This window comes from Bos indicus, chromosome X (assembly GCF_029378745.1).
Source record: "Bos indicus isolate NIAB-ARS_2022 breed Sahiwal x Tharparkar chromosome X, NIAB-ARS_B.indTharparkar_mat_pri_1.0, whole genome shotgun sequence".
Lineage (NCBI taxonomy): Eukaryota > Metazoa > Chordata > Mammalia > Artiodactyla > Bovidae > Bos > Bos indicus.
In genome coordinates, this window is record NC_091789.1 from 137,048,789 (window position 1) to 137,063,081 (window position 14,293).

Here is a 14,293-nt window from a genome sequence, read left to right on the forward strand (position 1 = left end):
CTCCTCTTCGCTCCTCCAGGCCTGCCCTCAACACTCCTTCACTCTGGTTGGTGCTACAGGGGAGGCTGACCTGCATGAACATATCAACAGGTCCCCCTTGACCTCTCTCATGATTACAGTGAATCGAGATGTTACTGAAGGTATTGCGTAGATGTGGCTAACTTCTATAGTCTATGCACTTTAAGTAAAGCAGATTACTTTCCATAGTGTGGGTGGGCTTCACCCAATCAGTTGAAGGCCTTAAGAGCAAATATTGAGGTTTCCTGAAGAAGGTTTTGGTATTAACCATGCCCCCATCCCCCGACCCCAACCGCATGAGCCAATTTCTTAAAATTAGTCTCTGTTTCTCAATACTGTTTCTGCTTCTCTGGAGAACCCTGATTGATAAATACCTTGATGTCTGGGTTGGCTTGGCCAATAAGGCCCACCTATATGTGATTAGAGGGAGGAAGGAGAATAGAGGTAGGGTGCTTATTCTCTGGGTCTCACTATGCTGGGTCACTTACAGTTGGCTGTGTCTGTGGACAGAACTCCCAGTTCCTATCTGGAACCTTCTCCCTAGGGCTGTTTCCCTCTCAGTAAATCATTCCACAGTCTTTCCTCTGGGGATGGTTTCCCTACATTTTGCCCCCATCTCTGTGACTAGCCCATTGTTAAACTTTCCTCCAATTGCCCAATTTGAAGTACCATTTGTTTCCTGACATAACCTTGACTGATGTCTCGTGAGACTAGTGTTCCAATGAACTTACTTTGGGAAACTATGCTTTCATTTCAACCTTTCTTAGGGTGATGAAGTTGTAGGGTTCACTGTTTCCCCAAACAGCCTGGAGGAAACCAGGAGAGACTTGAAAGAAAAAGAGATTCATGGGTTAGAAACTGAATCATGGATGGGTTTAGTTCAGCTGGAGGGAAGGTGGGCCTGGTGACAGAGTGAAAACTAACGTTTGTGGACTCAACAATTATAAAATACTTCTGCACATTTTATCTCGATTGATCCTCTCAAGAATCCCATGAGGTGGCAATTATCCCGTGTCACAGGTGATCAAGGAGATGAGCAAATGACCAGGATGTATTGGGGGATGTGGGAGAGACCTGTCTAATTAAAGTGGAGAGTTCTTCATGAAAAGTGGGGAGAAGTAAGGTTTCCAGAGGTCAGGCAGGGCCAAATTATACATGATCCTGAGGGTAGAGGTGAGGAATCTCATTTGATGTAAGAGGCTGCAGAGAGCTTTTGAAGGATTATTTTAAAAATTTAAATTGACTGTATGAATAATACACGTTCATGGTAGAATATTTAAGAAAGTAAAGTGTAAAGAAGAAAATAAACCTCACTCATAATTTTATCACCAGGTGATGTCCTCGTTTTATCCTCTTAAAGCTTGAAATTTGTCAGCATTCATAGCATTGTACATGTCTTATCTATCTGACAGTTTCTCAACTGTGGCACTATTGACAGGATAATTCTTTGTCATGGGGGGAGAGGGTTATAGGCTATTTAGCAGCATCCCTGGCCTCAACTCACTAGCTGCCAGTGATGCCCCTCCCCCAGCTTTGGTGACCAAAAATGACTCCAGACGTGGCCAAATGTCCCCTGGTAGGCAGAGTCACCCCCAGTTGAGAATCTCTGATCTGACCTTATATTGTGAACGTTTTCTCCCATATCATTAATAATCATAGAAAAATCCATGCAATATATATATACACCATATTTCATTTACTCATGGCTTTTTTGTTGGATGTTTAGTCTGTTATATAAATGTATATATATATATATGTATTAAAAATATGTATGTATTGCCATCATGAAGAGCACAGTGATGAGTATCCTTGCATATAAATCTTTAGTTGAATCTCTGATTATCTCCTTAGGACCATTTCCTAAGAGTCCATTTCTGAGTCAAAGGACAGGAACATTTCCGGACTCCTGGTATATTTTCCTGGAGAAGTACCTTCCAGAATGGTTGTCCAAATAGACAGACCCACTAAGCTGTGATGCATGAGTGTTCCCGTTTTACCAACCCTCACAAGCACTGCAAATTATCATTAGAAACACTATGTTCACAGGTAAAATAATAATAATATCCTGATATTTTAATTTGCCCTTTCTGATCTTCGGGAAAGTTTTCTCATGTGTTGCTTAGAAATTTGTTGACTTCCTCTTATGTAACTTATTAATTGTTTTTTATTTGTTTGCTTTTAAATTTTGTTTACTTCCTCTTACCTATCTTGTGAAGTGTTGACTATTTCAATCATTATGAAGGCAGAGTTTAGAAACACACCAGCTGGCTTGTGTTTAGGGGGACTATACTGATTTTAATTTTTTTCCTCAAGTGTCTTGTTTTCTCAATTTTCAGCTTAGATTCAGTTCCCTACCGTGTCAGAGAGTCATTCAACTTTGTGAAGGAAATCTGTCTCCTTCCTTAAAAGAGGCATGGAGAGAAAGAAAGAAAATGACTTTCAATAGGCTTTTCAATTTTCTAGTTTACAACCTCAAAGTCGGATTTTATGTAGCTGAGTCCACCGGTGTTTTCTCATTAGTATTATAAAATAGATTGTTACTCTCTATTGTGCTCTCCCAGGGATGTAAAACTAAAATGGAAATCCAGTCCAGCTCTTCCCCCAACTACTTCTGTAATCTCAGGCAAATTGCTTCCTGTTCTAAACCTAACTCTTCTCATTTGTAAAATAACATGGTGAGAGAAGATGATCCCTCAGGGCCTTTAGAATTCTATATATTTGTGTTCATGTGACGGGAAGAGGAGAAACAACTCAACTAGCAACAACTTGGGGCCCTGGCGTCTTGTTTTGGGTGGCAAGGAGGATGAGATTCTAAAATAACTTGAAAAGGGAAAAATATGACACTTGTATGTGTATTCCAGTTATTTAATGAACTTTGTTTCCTTCTATTATGCTCTAGCCCTTTTGTTCACCAATAGCAAGAATTTTCCTAAAGTGCTGAATGCTGAAAGAGGTAGAATGTGGATGTTTATATAGGGCTGTTGTTGAGACAGGAAAAGTCATGAAATTGGCCTTACCTGTGATATAGATGGAGGAGCCTGGTAGGCTGCAGTCCATGGGGTTGCTAAGAGTCGGACACGACTGAGTGACTTCACTTTCACTTTGCACTTTCATGCATTGGAAAGGGAAATGGCAACCCACTCCAGTGTTCTTGCCTGGAGAATCCCAGGGACAGGGGAGCCTGGTGGGCTGCCATCTATGGGATCGCACAGAGTCGGACACGACTGAAGCGACTTAGCAGTAGCAGTGGCAGTGATATAATATATATTATTGTTATCTATAGATGTTATGATTAATATATATAATAAATATATATAAAATCTATCCATTCATATTTCTGCTTGTTGAATGTCTTCTCCACAGGAATGCAGGTTCTATGAGGCAGAGACCTTGTCTATCTTGTCTTTCTTGGGATCCTTAGTATCTAAGACAGTGCCCAGCTCTGGTACCTGCTCAATAGGTAAGTGAAGAACAGATGCATAAGTGAATAAATAAGGATGTCACCTATCAAAGAGATAGGAAATAAGTGTTGGTGAGGATATAGAGGAAAGGGAACCCTTGTGCTTTGTTGGTGAGAATGTAAACTGGTGCAGTCACTGTGGAAAACAGTATGGAAGCCCCTGGAAAAAAATAGAACTAGCAGGCGATCATAAATACAAAAGAAAGGAAATCACTGTCTTGAGATATCTGTACCCACTTGTTCACTGGAGCATTATTTACAGTAGCCAAGCTATGGAAGCAACCCAAGTGTCCATTGATGGATAAGCAGATAAGGAAAATGCGATGTATATATACACAATAGAATATTACTCTTCCATGAAAAAGAAGGAAATTCTGCCACTTGCAACAACAATGGTGAAACTGGAGGGCATTATACCAAGTGAAATAAACCAGACAGAAAGATGAATGCTGTATGGTATCACTTATATGTGAAATGTAAAAAACAAAAAACTCACAGAAACAGTTCAGCCATGGTTGCCAGAGGCTCGGGATTGAGGAAAATGAAGAGACACTGGTCAAAGGGTACAAACTTTAAATCATAAGATAAATAAATTCTGAGGATCATGATGACTACAGTTAATAATTCTGTATTGTATACTTGAACTCTGCTAAGAGAATAGATCTTATCATTCTTAAGAAAAAAGGTGGGGGGGGGAAGTAACCGTGAAAGGTGATAGATGTATTAATGAACTTGATCATGTTAATCATTTCACAGTATATGTATACATCAAATCATCACATTGTACACTACAGATATATTACAGTTTTTTGTTAATTACACCTCACTACAGCTGGAAAAAATAAATGAATATGTGAACTGGCTATTGGTGCAGCATGTACAAATAAAAGTTATGAAAACAACTTACAACTTCAGCTTCTCCATCAGTGGTTGGGGCATGGACTTGGATTACTGTGTTATTGAATGGTTTGCTTTGGAAACCAAGATCATTGTGTCATTTTTGAGACTGCACCCAAGTACTGCATTTCGGACTTTCTTGTTGACTATGAGGGATACTCCATTTCTTCTCAGGGATTCTGGCTCACAGTAGTTTGTGGTAACTTTGCCAGTTATTTTCAAATGGGCAATCAGAGTGTATGGGCAGTCAAATAAATACTCAAAAGGAGTAAGACAAAGCGGAATCGATTTGAATTGCACATTCTCTCAGAGACAAACTTTTTCAGTCCCTAGACAAGTTATGTTGCTGCTGCTGCTGCTGCTAAGTCGCTTCAGTCGTGTCCGACTCTGTGCGACCCCAGAGATGGCAGCCCACCAGGCTCCCTCGTCCCTGGGATTCTCCAGGCAAGAACACTGGAGTGGGTTGCCATTTGCCTTCTCCGAAACAAGTTATGTTACTACTTCTTAAAACAAATTACCAATTCCCCTATTAATTAAAAGGCAGTTTTCATCATTTAACAAGAACTTTCCCTGGTGGCTCAGAGGTTAAAGCATCTGCCTCCAATGCAGGAAACCCGGGTTCGATCCCTGGGTCAGGAAGATCTCCTGGAAAAGGAAATGGCAACCGGCTCCAGTATTTTTGCCTGAAGAATCCCATGGATGGAGGAGCTTGGTAGGCTACAGTCCACGGGGTCACAAAGAGTCGGACACAACTGAATGACTTCACTTTCACTTTCATAATGTACATTTGGCAGTGAGCTTATACTTTAAGGTTTTTTTTCTTCAGAAAGTGTTCCTTTAGCCTATTCTGAGGTTCTAATGACTACAGTAACTGGGTCTAATTAGTTTGTGGCCAATGCTAGTGGGTTGCTGGCTACACTTGTTTTCTTTCCTCTGAGGTCCCACAGCTTCCTGTTGGCTCAGCCAGTAAAGAATCTACCTGCAATGTAGGAGACCTGGGTTCAATCCTTGAGTTGGGGAGATCCCCTGGAAAGGGAATGGAATCTCCTGGAGAGGGAATACCCATTCCAGTATTCTTGACTGGAGAATCCCATAGACGGAGGAGCCTGGTGGGCTACAGTCCATGGGGTCACAAAGAGTCAGACACGACTCAGTGACGTAACACTCAGGCCCACAGCTGGACTACATTACCTAGCTTCCCTTGATGTTAGATACTTAAGTGTGACTGAGCACTGGTCTGTGGAATGTAGGTGGAAGCTATGTAGGTCACTTTTAGGTTTGTTTTTCTTGTTCAGTTGCTCAGTCACGTCCATTCTTTGTGATCTCATGGACTGCAGCACACCAGGCCTCCTTGTCCTTCACCATCTCCCGGAGCTTGCTCAAATTCATGTTCATTGAGTCAGTGATGCTATCCAACCATCTCTTCCTTTGTTGTCCCCTTTTCCTCCTGCCTTCAATCTTTCCTGGCATCAGGGTCTTTTCCAATGAGTCAGTTCTTTACATCAGGTGGCCAAAGTATTGGAGCTTCAGCCTCAGCATCAATCATTCCAATGAATATTCAAGATTGATTTCCTTTAGGATTGACTGGCTAGATCTCCAAGGGACTCTCAAGAGTCTTCTCCAACACCACAGTTCAAAAGCATCAATTACTTGGCGCTCAGCCTTCTTTATGGTCCAACTCTCACATCCATACATGACTACTGGAAAAACCATAGCTTTGATTAGATGGACCTTTGTTGATAAAGTAATGTCTCTGCTTTTTAATATGCTGTCTAAGTTTTTCATAACTTTTTTTTCCAAGAAGCGTTTTTAATTTCATGGCCACAGTCACCATCTGCAGTGATTTTGTTTCCCCATCTATTTGCCATGAAGTGATGAAACCAGATGCCCATCAGTTAGTCAGTTAGGTTTGACTCATTACAACTTTCCATGTGGTCCGTGAAGACAGCAAAGTCTTAGTCAGCCTGAGTTTCTGGGATACTTTGTGGAGCAGAGACCCACCACATATCCCCAGTCTCCAGCCAACTGGGCTTGATTTGCAACAGCAATCAGCTTTGATGGTTTAAACCCCTGAGATTTCTGGGCAACTAGCATTCCCTAACTCATGTACAAGATAGAGAATAACATTCTAAAACAGAAGCAACAAAAATGTGGAACAAGCAACAGGAATGGAAATTGTGATGATCATTACAATCTTGAAAATAGAGACAACAGAAGTGTGAAGGCATGCTGGACCTCTCCCATTGTAGTGATCTGAGCCAATCCATTTTCAAAACATTACGCAACATGCTAGGAAGTAATTGAAGTGGGGCTGCAATAAAAGCCAACAAAAACAATAACCAGACTATAAAATGTTTCCATTTAAAGCACATTCATTAATAAAGGAGGACACTTGCTGCTAAGCTGCTAAGTCACTTCAGTCGTGTCCAACTCTGTGTGACCCCATAGACGGCAGCCCACCAGGCTCCCCCGTCCCTGGGATTCTCCAGGCAAGAACACTGGAGTGGGTTGCCATTTCCTTCTCCAGTGCATGAAAGTGAAAAGTGAAAGTGAAATTGCTCAGTCGTGTCCGACTCTTAGCAACCCCATGGACTGCAGCCTACCAGGCTCATCCGCCCATGGGATTTTCCAGGCAAGAGTACTGGAGTGGGGTGCCATTGCCTTCTCCAAGAAGGACACTTACCTATTCATAATTTAGTGACAAAGGGTTTTATTGCTTTTTTACTTACTATGGTAGCTTATTAAAAGTGGTGACTGTGGGGAGAGGGAAGAGAAAGAAAGGAGGGCTATATGGGAATAGCTACTGGCTTTCTCCAGCTGACTTTTCTGATTTAGGATTTGATCCAAATAAGATTGAGTGGGCTATGTGGGCTGTGACCACTCGGGAAAGGGGCACTGTGCTGGCCCAGGGCAAATATCCTAACCTTTACAAAAAGAACCCTTGAGGACTCTAGAGTGAGAAATCTTCCTTGAGCATCATAAAGATGGAATATAGTAGGAGGGAATGAGAAATTTAACCAGCAGGATGATCTAACATCAAATCTTGTTCCCCAAAGCTATCAGGCAAAAAAGATAGGGGAAAATAAAAAAGATCTTTTGTGCTGAGTGGAAATTGAGCATCTCTTCAGCCTCTCTTATGATGGCTATTTTAATACAATTGCATTAGACAGCCCTGTGGGAGTATAAATCATACATTTATAACTACAGTCACAATATAACTTTAGTCCAAACCAGGACTAATGCGAAAGGGGGAAGGTCTAAAATAAATATTTATTTACTGACAAATGATTTGGTTTTATTATACCAATGGATCTAAAAATAGTTTGATTAGGAATAAAATCTTTCAAAACTAAAAGTAATACATGTGTGTATATATTACAGTAAAATGTAAACATTTTTACATTGAATTAGCCTCCAATTAAAATAAATAAATTTAAATTAAAAAATAAAAAAAAGAAAAAATAACAGAAGCAGAGAAATTCTTGTACATATTTACACATTAAAAAATTGAGGTATAACTGACATATAACATTATTTTCAGGTATATAAATAGTTTAATATTTGTAATTTATATATTTTTACTAGGTTCCTAGCTGTCTTTCTTCAACTGACAGTGTGTCAGTGATGTTTATCTAAAGAATGTCTTTTAATATGATTTTATTGTTTTTAATCATTTTTAATAAAATTGTAATTTTCTTTAAAGTTGCATTTTTGTGGTTGATAATTTGAAATTGTTGACACACCAATCAACTATCTTTAGACCATAATATTTTTAGTTACAAATTTACCCTCTTTATAGATTCTGAACAAATTCTGCTAATGGCAGATCTTCTCATCTCTGTGCTTAATGTTGTTGTTCAGTCGCTCGGTCATGTGCAACTCTTTGTGACCCCATGAACTGCAGCATGCCAGGCTTCCCTGTCTTTCACCATCTCCCAGAGCTTGCTCAAACTCATGTCCATTGAGTCAGTGAAGCCATCCAACCATCTCGTCCTCTGTTGTTTCCTTCTCCTCCTGCCTTCAATCTTTCCCAGCATCAGGGTCTTTTCAAATGAGTCAGTTCTTTGCATCAGGTGGCCAAAGTATTGGAGCTCCAGCCTCAGCATCAGTCCTTCCAATGAACACCCAGGACTGATCTCCTTTAGGATGGACTGGTTGGATCTCCTTGCAGTCCAAAGGACTCTCAAGAGTCTTCTCCAACACCACAGCTCAAAAGCATCCTTTCTTCAGCACTCAGCCTTCCTTATGGTCCAACTCTCACAACCATACATGACTACTGGAAAAACTATAGTTTGACTATACTGACCTTTGTCGATAAAGTAATGTGTCTGTTTTTTAATATGCCATCTAGGTTGGTCATAACTTTTCTTGCAAGAAGCAAGTGTCTTTTAATTTCATGGCTGCAGTCACCATCTGCAGTGATTTTAGAGCCCAAGAAAATAAAGTCTGTCACTGTTTCCATTGTTTCCCCATCTGTTTAACATGAAGTGATGGGACTGGATGCCATGATCTTCGTTTTTTGAATGTGGAGTTTTAAGCCAGCTTTTTCACTCTCTCCTTTCATCTTCATAAAGAGGCTCTTTAGTTCCTCTTTGCTCTCTGCCATTAAGTTGTTGTCATCTGCATATCTGAGGTTATTGATATTTCTTGCAGCAATCTTGATTCTAGTTTGTGCTTTGTACAGCCTGGCTTTTCACATGATGTAGTCTGCATATAAGTTAGATAAGCAGGGTGACAATATACAGCCTTGATGTACTCCTTTCCCAATTTTGAATCAGCCTGTTGTTCATGTCCAGTTTTGACTGTTGCTTCTTGACCTGCATACAAGTTTTTCAGGAGGCAGGTAAGTTGGTCTGGTATTCCCATCTATTGAAGAATCTTCCACACTTTGTTGTGATCCACACAGTCAAAGGCTTTGGCGTAGTCAATACAGCAGAGAGAGATTTTTTTGGCAACTCCCTTGCTTGTCTATGATCCAAAAGATATTGGCAATTTGATCTCTGGTTTCTCTGCCTTTTCTAAAACCAGCTTGAACATCTGGAATTTCTCAATTCATGTATTGTTGAAGCCTAACTTGGAGAATTTTGAGCATTACTTTGCTAGTGGGTAAAATGAATGCAATTGTGTGGCAGTTTGAACATTCTTTGGCATTGCCCTTCTTTGGGATTGGAATGAAAACTGATCTTTTCCAGTCCTGTGGCCACTGCTGTGTTTTCCATATTTGCTGGCATATTGAGTGCAGCACTTTAACGGCATCATCCTTTAGGATTTGAAATAGCTCAGCTGGAATTCCATCACCTCCACTAGCTTTTTTCATAGTGATGCTTCCTAAGACGACTTGATTCACACTCCAAGATATCTGGCTCTAGGTGAGTGATCATACCATTGTGGTTATCTGGGTTTGTATAGTACTACTGTGTATTTTTGCCATCTCTTCTTAATAAATCTGCTTCTGTTAGGTCCATACCATTTCTGTCCTTTATTGTGCCCATCTTTGCATGAAATATTCCCTTGGTATCTCTAATTTTCTTGAAGAGATCTCTAGTCTTTCCCATTCTATTGTTTCCCTCTATTTCTTTGCATTGTTCACTTAGGAAGGCTTTCTTATGTCTCCTTGCTATTCTTTAAAGAACTCTGCATTCAGATGCCTATATCTTTCCTTTTCTCCTTTGCCTTTCACTTCTTTTCTCAGCTATTTGTAAGGCCTCTTCAGACAGCCATTTTGCCTTTTTGTATTTCTTTTTTTGGGGATGGTTTTGATCACCACCTCCTGTACAATGTCAAGTACTTCTGTCCATAGTTCTTCAGGCATTCTGTCTATCAGATCTAATCTCCTGAATCTATTTATCACTTTCATTGTATAATTGTAAGGGATTTGATTTAGGTCATACCTTTATGGCCTAGTGGTTTTCCTACTTTCTTCAATTTAAGTCTGAATTTTGCAATGAGGAATTCATGGTCTGAACCACAGTCAGCTCCTGGTCTTGTTTTTTTGCTGACTGTATAGAGCTTCTCCATCTTTGGCTGCAAAGAATATAATCAATCTGATTTTGGTATTGACCGTCTGGTGATGCCCACATGTAGAGTCATCTCCTGTGTTGTTGGAAGAGGGTGTTTGCTATGACCAGTTTGTTCTCTTGGCAAAACTCTGTTAGCCTTTGCCCTGCTTCATTTTATACTCCAATGCCAGACTCTATGTTTATGGATATTAAAATGTATAAGTATTTACGCCCGTGTAGTTTTGTTTTAAACAGGTATTATTATTTTGCTTCCAGGTATCTTCAACAAATATTTTATAGACAAAACTTACCCCCCTTCCAAATTGTCTCTTTTAATGATTCTTTTGGATGTCATGAAATTTAGGTGCAAAATAATAACATTCATCAATTTGAATTCATTTAGTGAAGAATATATTGATTTACCCAATTAATGATAGGAGTGCTATCTAAAGCTTCTTCCTAAGCAAGATACCCCAAATACAATAACAGACTCAAAATTAAATCATATGCATGATCTGAGGTCTCATCATCTATTTCATTTGTTTTCTCTCTTGCATTTGTATGGATATGTTTTAATGACTTCTGTTTACAGTCTTTGTTTCAATCACTACAGTTTGTTGAAAGCCAGATATTTTTGTTCTCCATCTGTTGAATACTTAACTAAAGATTTTCAATAGATTTTGGAAAAAATGTAACCATAATTTAGAGAGCTCTGTGCACACTTGCAAAAATCCTATGCCATGGGAAGACTTAAAAGCTCCAACAGTTCTGAAATCTGGTGAATGAGGGTAGCAAAGAAAGAAAGCATGTATTGCCATGATGATTGCTATTATTTTTCTCATTCAACACTCTGTCACAAAAATTTTGTAATTCAGTTACTTTGTGTATTTATAGACACATAATTGAAATTTTGATAGCTACAACTTCTATTTTGATTGGTAGAATACTGCTGCTTGTTTGAGTATGATCAGATCATGAGTAGTGTATGCAGCAAACCAATTCTAAGAACTTATTTTTTCCCATAGGTTTTTTAAAAAAATTAATTTATTGTAATTGGAGGCTAATTGATTTACAATATCGTGGTGGTTTTTGCCATACATTGACATGAATCAGCCACTGGTGTACATGTGTCCCACCATCCTGAACCCCTCTTCCACCTCTCTCCCCACCCTATCCTGAGAGGGTAACAGGCACGAAGGCCAGGGGTCTCCAAACAGAGGAAATAGGCTGCAAGTGTCAGACATTTTTATCTCTCTTAAGCGGCAGGAGGAAACTAACTAGCGAAATTTTTTTCCTTCTCTATACAAATTTCAAAGGTTTCTCTTAAAATACTGTGTTGCCATAATGACACCTGGTCTCACCTGAAGTTAACTATTCTCAAACCTTGAGTTAACCAATGCATTTTTCTTATGGAAATGTTTGTCTTAAGCTATGTTAATGTACTATGCATTTACCCCAGACTCTGTCTTCAAGTCGGTTTGCCTAGTAGGCTCAGAACCTACTTGACAAACCATTATGTTATACTCAGATATTGTTCCCCTAATCTATGTAAACGAAACTATTTGTATGGTAATCTGCCCATATATAAGATTCAAGTCAATCATTTTATGGCCCTGGATGAATTGTCTGGTGCTGAGATTATCCCAAAATACATCTTATGGATGAGGGGCCTGGTGCCATTCTGAGTTTTAAGACATTCCTTTCTTTCATTAACAGACTGCTAGTGACTATATAACATCCAGCTGAAGACTAGCAGGGGGGTATTCTTTCTGCCCCCTTCTGATGCCTGTGTCAGAAGCTTTCTCTATCTCCTTTATACTTTAATAAAACTTTATTACACAAAAGCTCTGAGCAATCAAGCCTCATCTCTGGCCCCGGATTGAATTCTTCTCCTCCGGAGGCCAAGAATCCCGGAGTCTTTTCGTGGGTCAGCGACAACCTTTCAGTCCCTTTGGGTTGTTCCAGAGCACCAGCTTTGAGTGCCCTGCTTCATGCATCAAACTTGCACTGGACATCTGTTTTACATATGCTAGTATACATGTTTCAGTGCTATTCTCTCATATCATCCCACCCTCGCCTTCTCCCACATAGTTCAAAAGTCTGTTCTTTACATCTGTGTCTCTTTTGCTGTCTTGCATATAGGGTCATCGTTACTGTCTTTCTAAATTCCATATATATGCATTAATATACTGTATTAGTGTTTCTCTTTCTGACTTACTTCACTCTGTATAATAGGCTTCAGTTTCATCCACCTCTTTAGAACTGATCCAAATGCATTCTTTTTTATGCTGAGTAATATTCCATTGTGTATATGTACCACAACTTGCTTATCCATTCGTCTGCTGATGGATATCTAGGTTGCTTCCATGTCCTAACTATTGTAAACAGTGCTGCAGTGAACACTGGGGTACATGTGTCTCTTTCAATTCTGGTTTCCTCAGTGTATATGCCAGCAGTGGGATTGCTGGGTTGTATGGTAGTTCTATTTCCAGTTTTTAAAGGAATCTCCACACTGTTCTGCATAGTGGCTGTACTACTTTGCATTCCCACCAACAGTGTAAGAGGGTTCCCTTTTCTCCACACCCTCTCCAGCATTTATTGTTTGTAGACTTTTTGATGGCAGCCATCCTGACCAGCATGAGATGGTACCTCATTGTGGTTTTGATTTGAGTATCTCTGATAATGAGTGATGTTGAACATCTTTTCATCTGTTTGTTAGCCATCTGTATGTCTTCTTTGGAGAAATGTCTGTTGAGCTCTTTGGCCCATTTTTTGACTGGGTTGTTTACTTTTCTGGTATTGAGCTGCATGAGCTGCTTATATATTTTTGAGATTCTTTGTCAGTTGCTTCATTTGCTATTATTTTCTCCCATTCTGAAGGCTGCCTTTTCACCTTGCTTATAGTTTCCTTCATCGTGCAAAAGCTTTTAAGTTTAGTTAGGTCCCATTTGTTTATTTTTTTCTTTTATTTCCATTACTCTGGGAGGTGGGTGGGTCATAGAGGATCTTGCTGTGCTTATGTCAGAGAGTGTTCTGCCTATGTTTTCCTCTAAGAGTTTTATAGTTTCTGGTTTTACATTTAGGTCTTTAATCCATTTTGAGTTTATTTTTGTGTATGGTGTTAGAAAGTGTTCTAGTTTCATTCTTTTTTTTTTTTTTTTTTTGAAGTTAAAAATGCTTCCTTTATTACATAAAGCCAGTACTGCTACTTCTAAATTCCACCGTTTGTGGGTCTCTAGGTGCTCAGTGTTATGCCTGTGATGTGAAGGACAGTCACTTCCAGGGTGCTCAGCGCGGCTTCCCGTGTCGTCCATCATACCTGCTCCACATCGCATGTACAGTTGCAAGCTACTCTAGGAGAGGAAGTTCTCCCGGGCCCTAGAGTAAAAGTAACATTCTTCCATACTTTATTATACCAGAAGCAACAAAGTTCTGAAGGAGACATAATTAAAGACAGCACAGAGTCACAGTCTGTCAATACACCACCCTCACCGTTTTTCATTAACAAAGTGGGTTATGCTGGAGCCCAGGTCTGCTTTACAATTCACTGTTATAAGATGGTGCACACTCTCCTGAATCCAGGGTGCAAGGCCACTCTCAGAACAGCCTCCTGACCAGCCCTGTGAGTGAGTGGCCCCAGGTTCACGAGTGGCTTCCTCTGCCAACTATGGGCTGCAACAGCGCTCTGCAAGGTCAGCACTGGTTCGAAGCCTACACCTTTCAAGGCAGTCTCTACCATGCATCCAGTAGAATCACCAAGTTAGTACTTTAGTGCTGTTACATGTTGTGAGGAGAACTACTTTCCATGATTCAGTTTAGCTCAACAGAATAAAGAAATTTGGGCCAAAATTACAACCAGATTATGACCAAATCTCTAAGCAAAAAAGAAAAAAGTAAATACCTGCTGAGGTTAACAAAG

The 14,293-nt window shown here is 39.8% G+C and overlaps 1 pseudogene; it reads left to right on the top strand.

The window, feature by feature from the left end:
• LOC109555043 (dual specificity protein phosphatase 18-like) overlaps window positions 1-14,293 on the top strand; it is a 226,765-nt pseudogene that overhangs the window by 153,899 nt on the left and 58,573 nt on the right.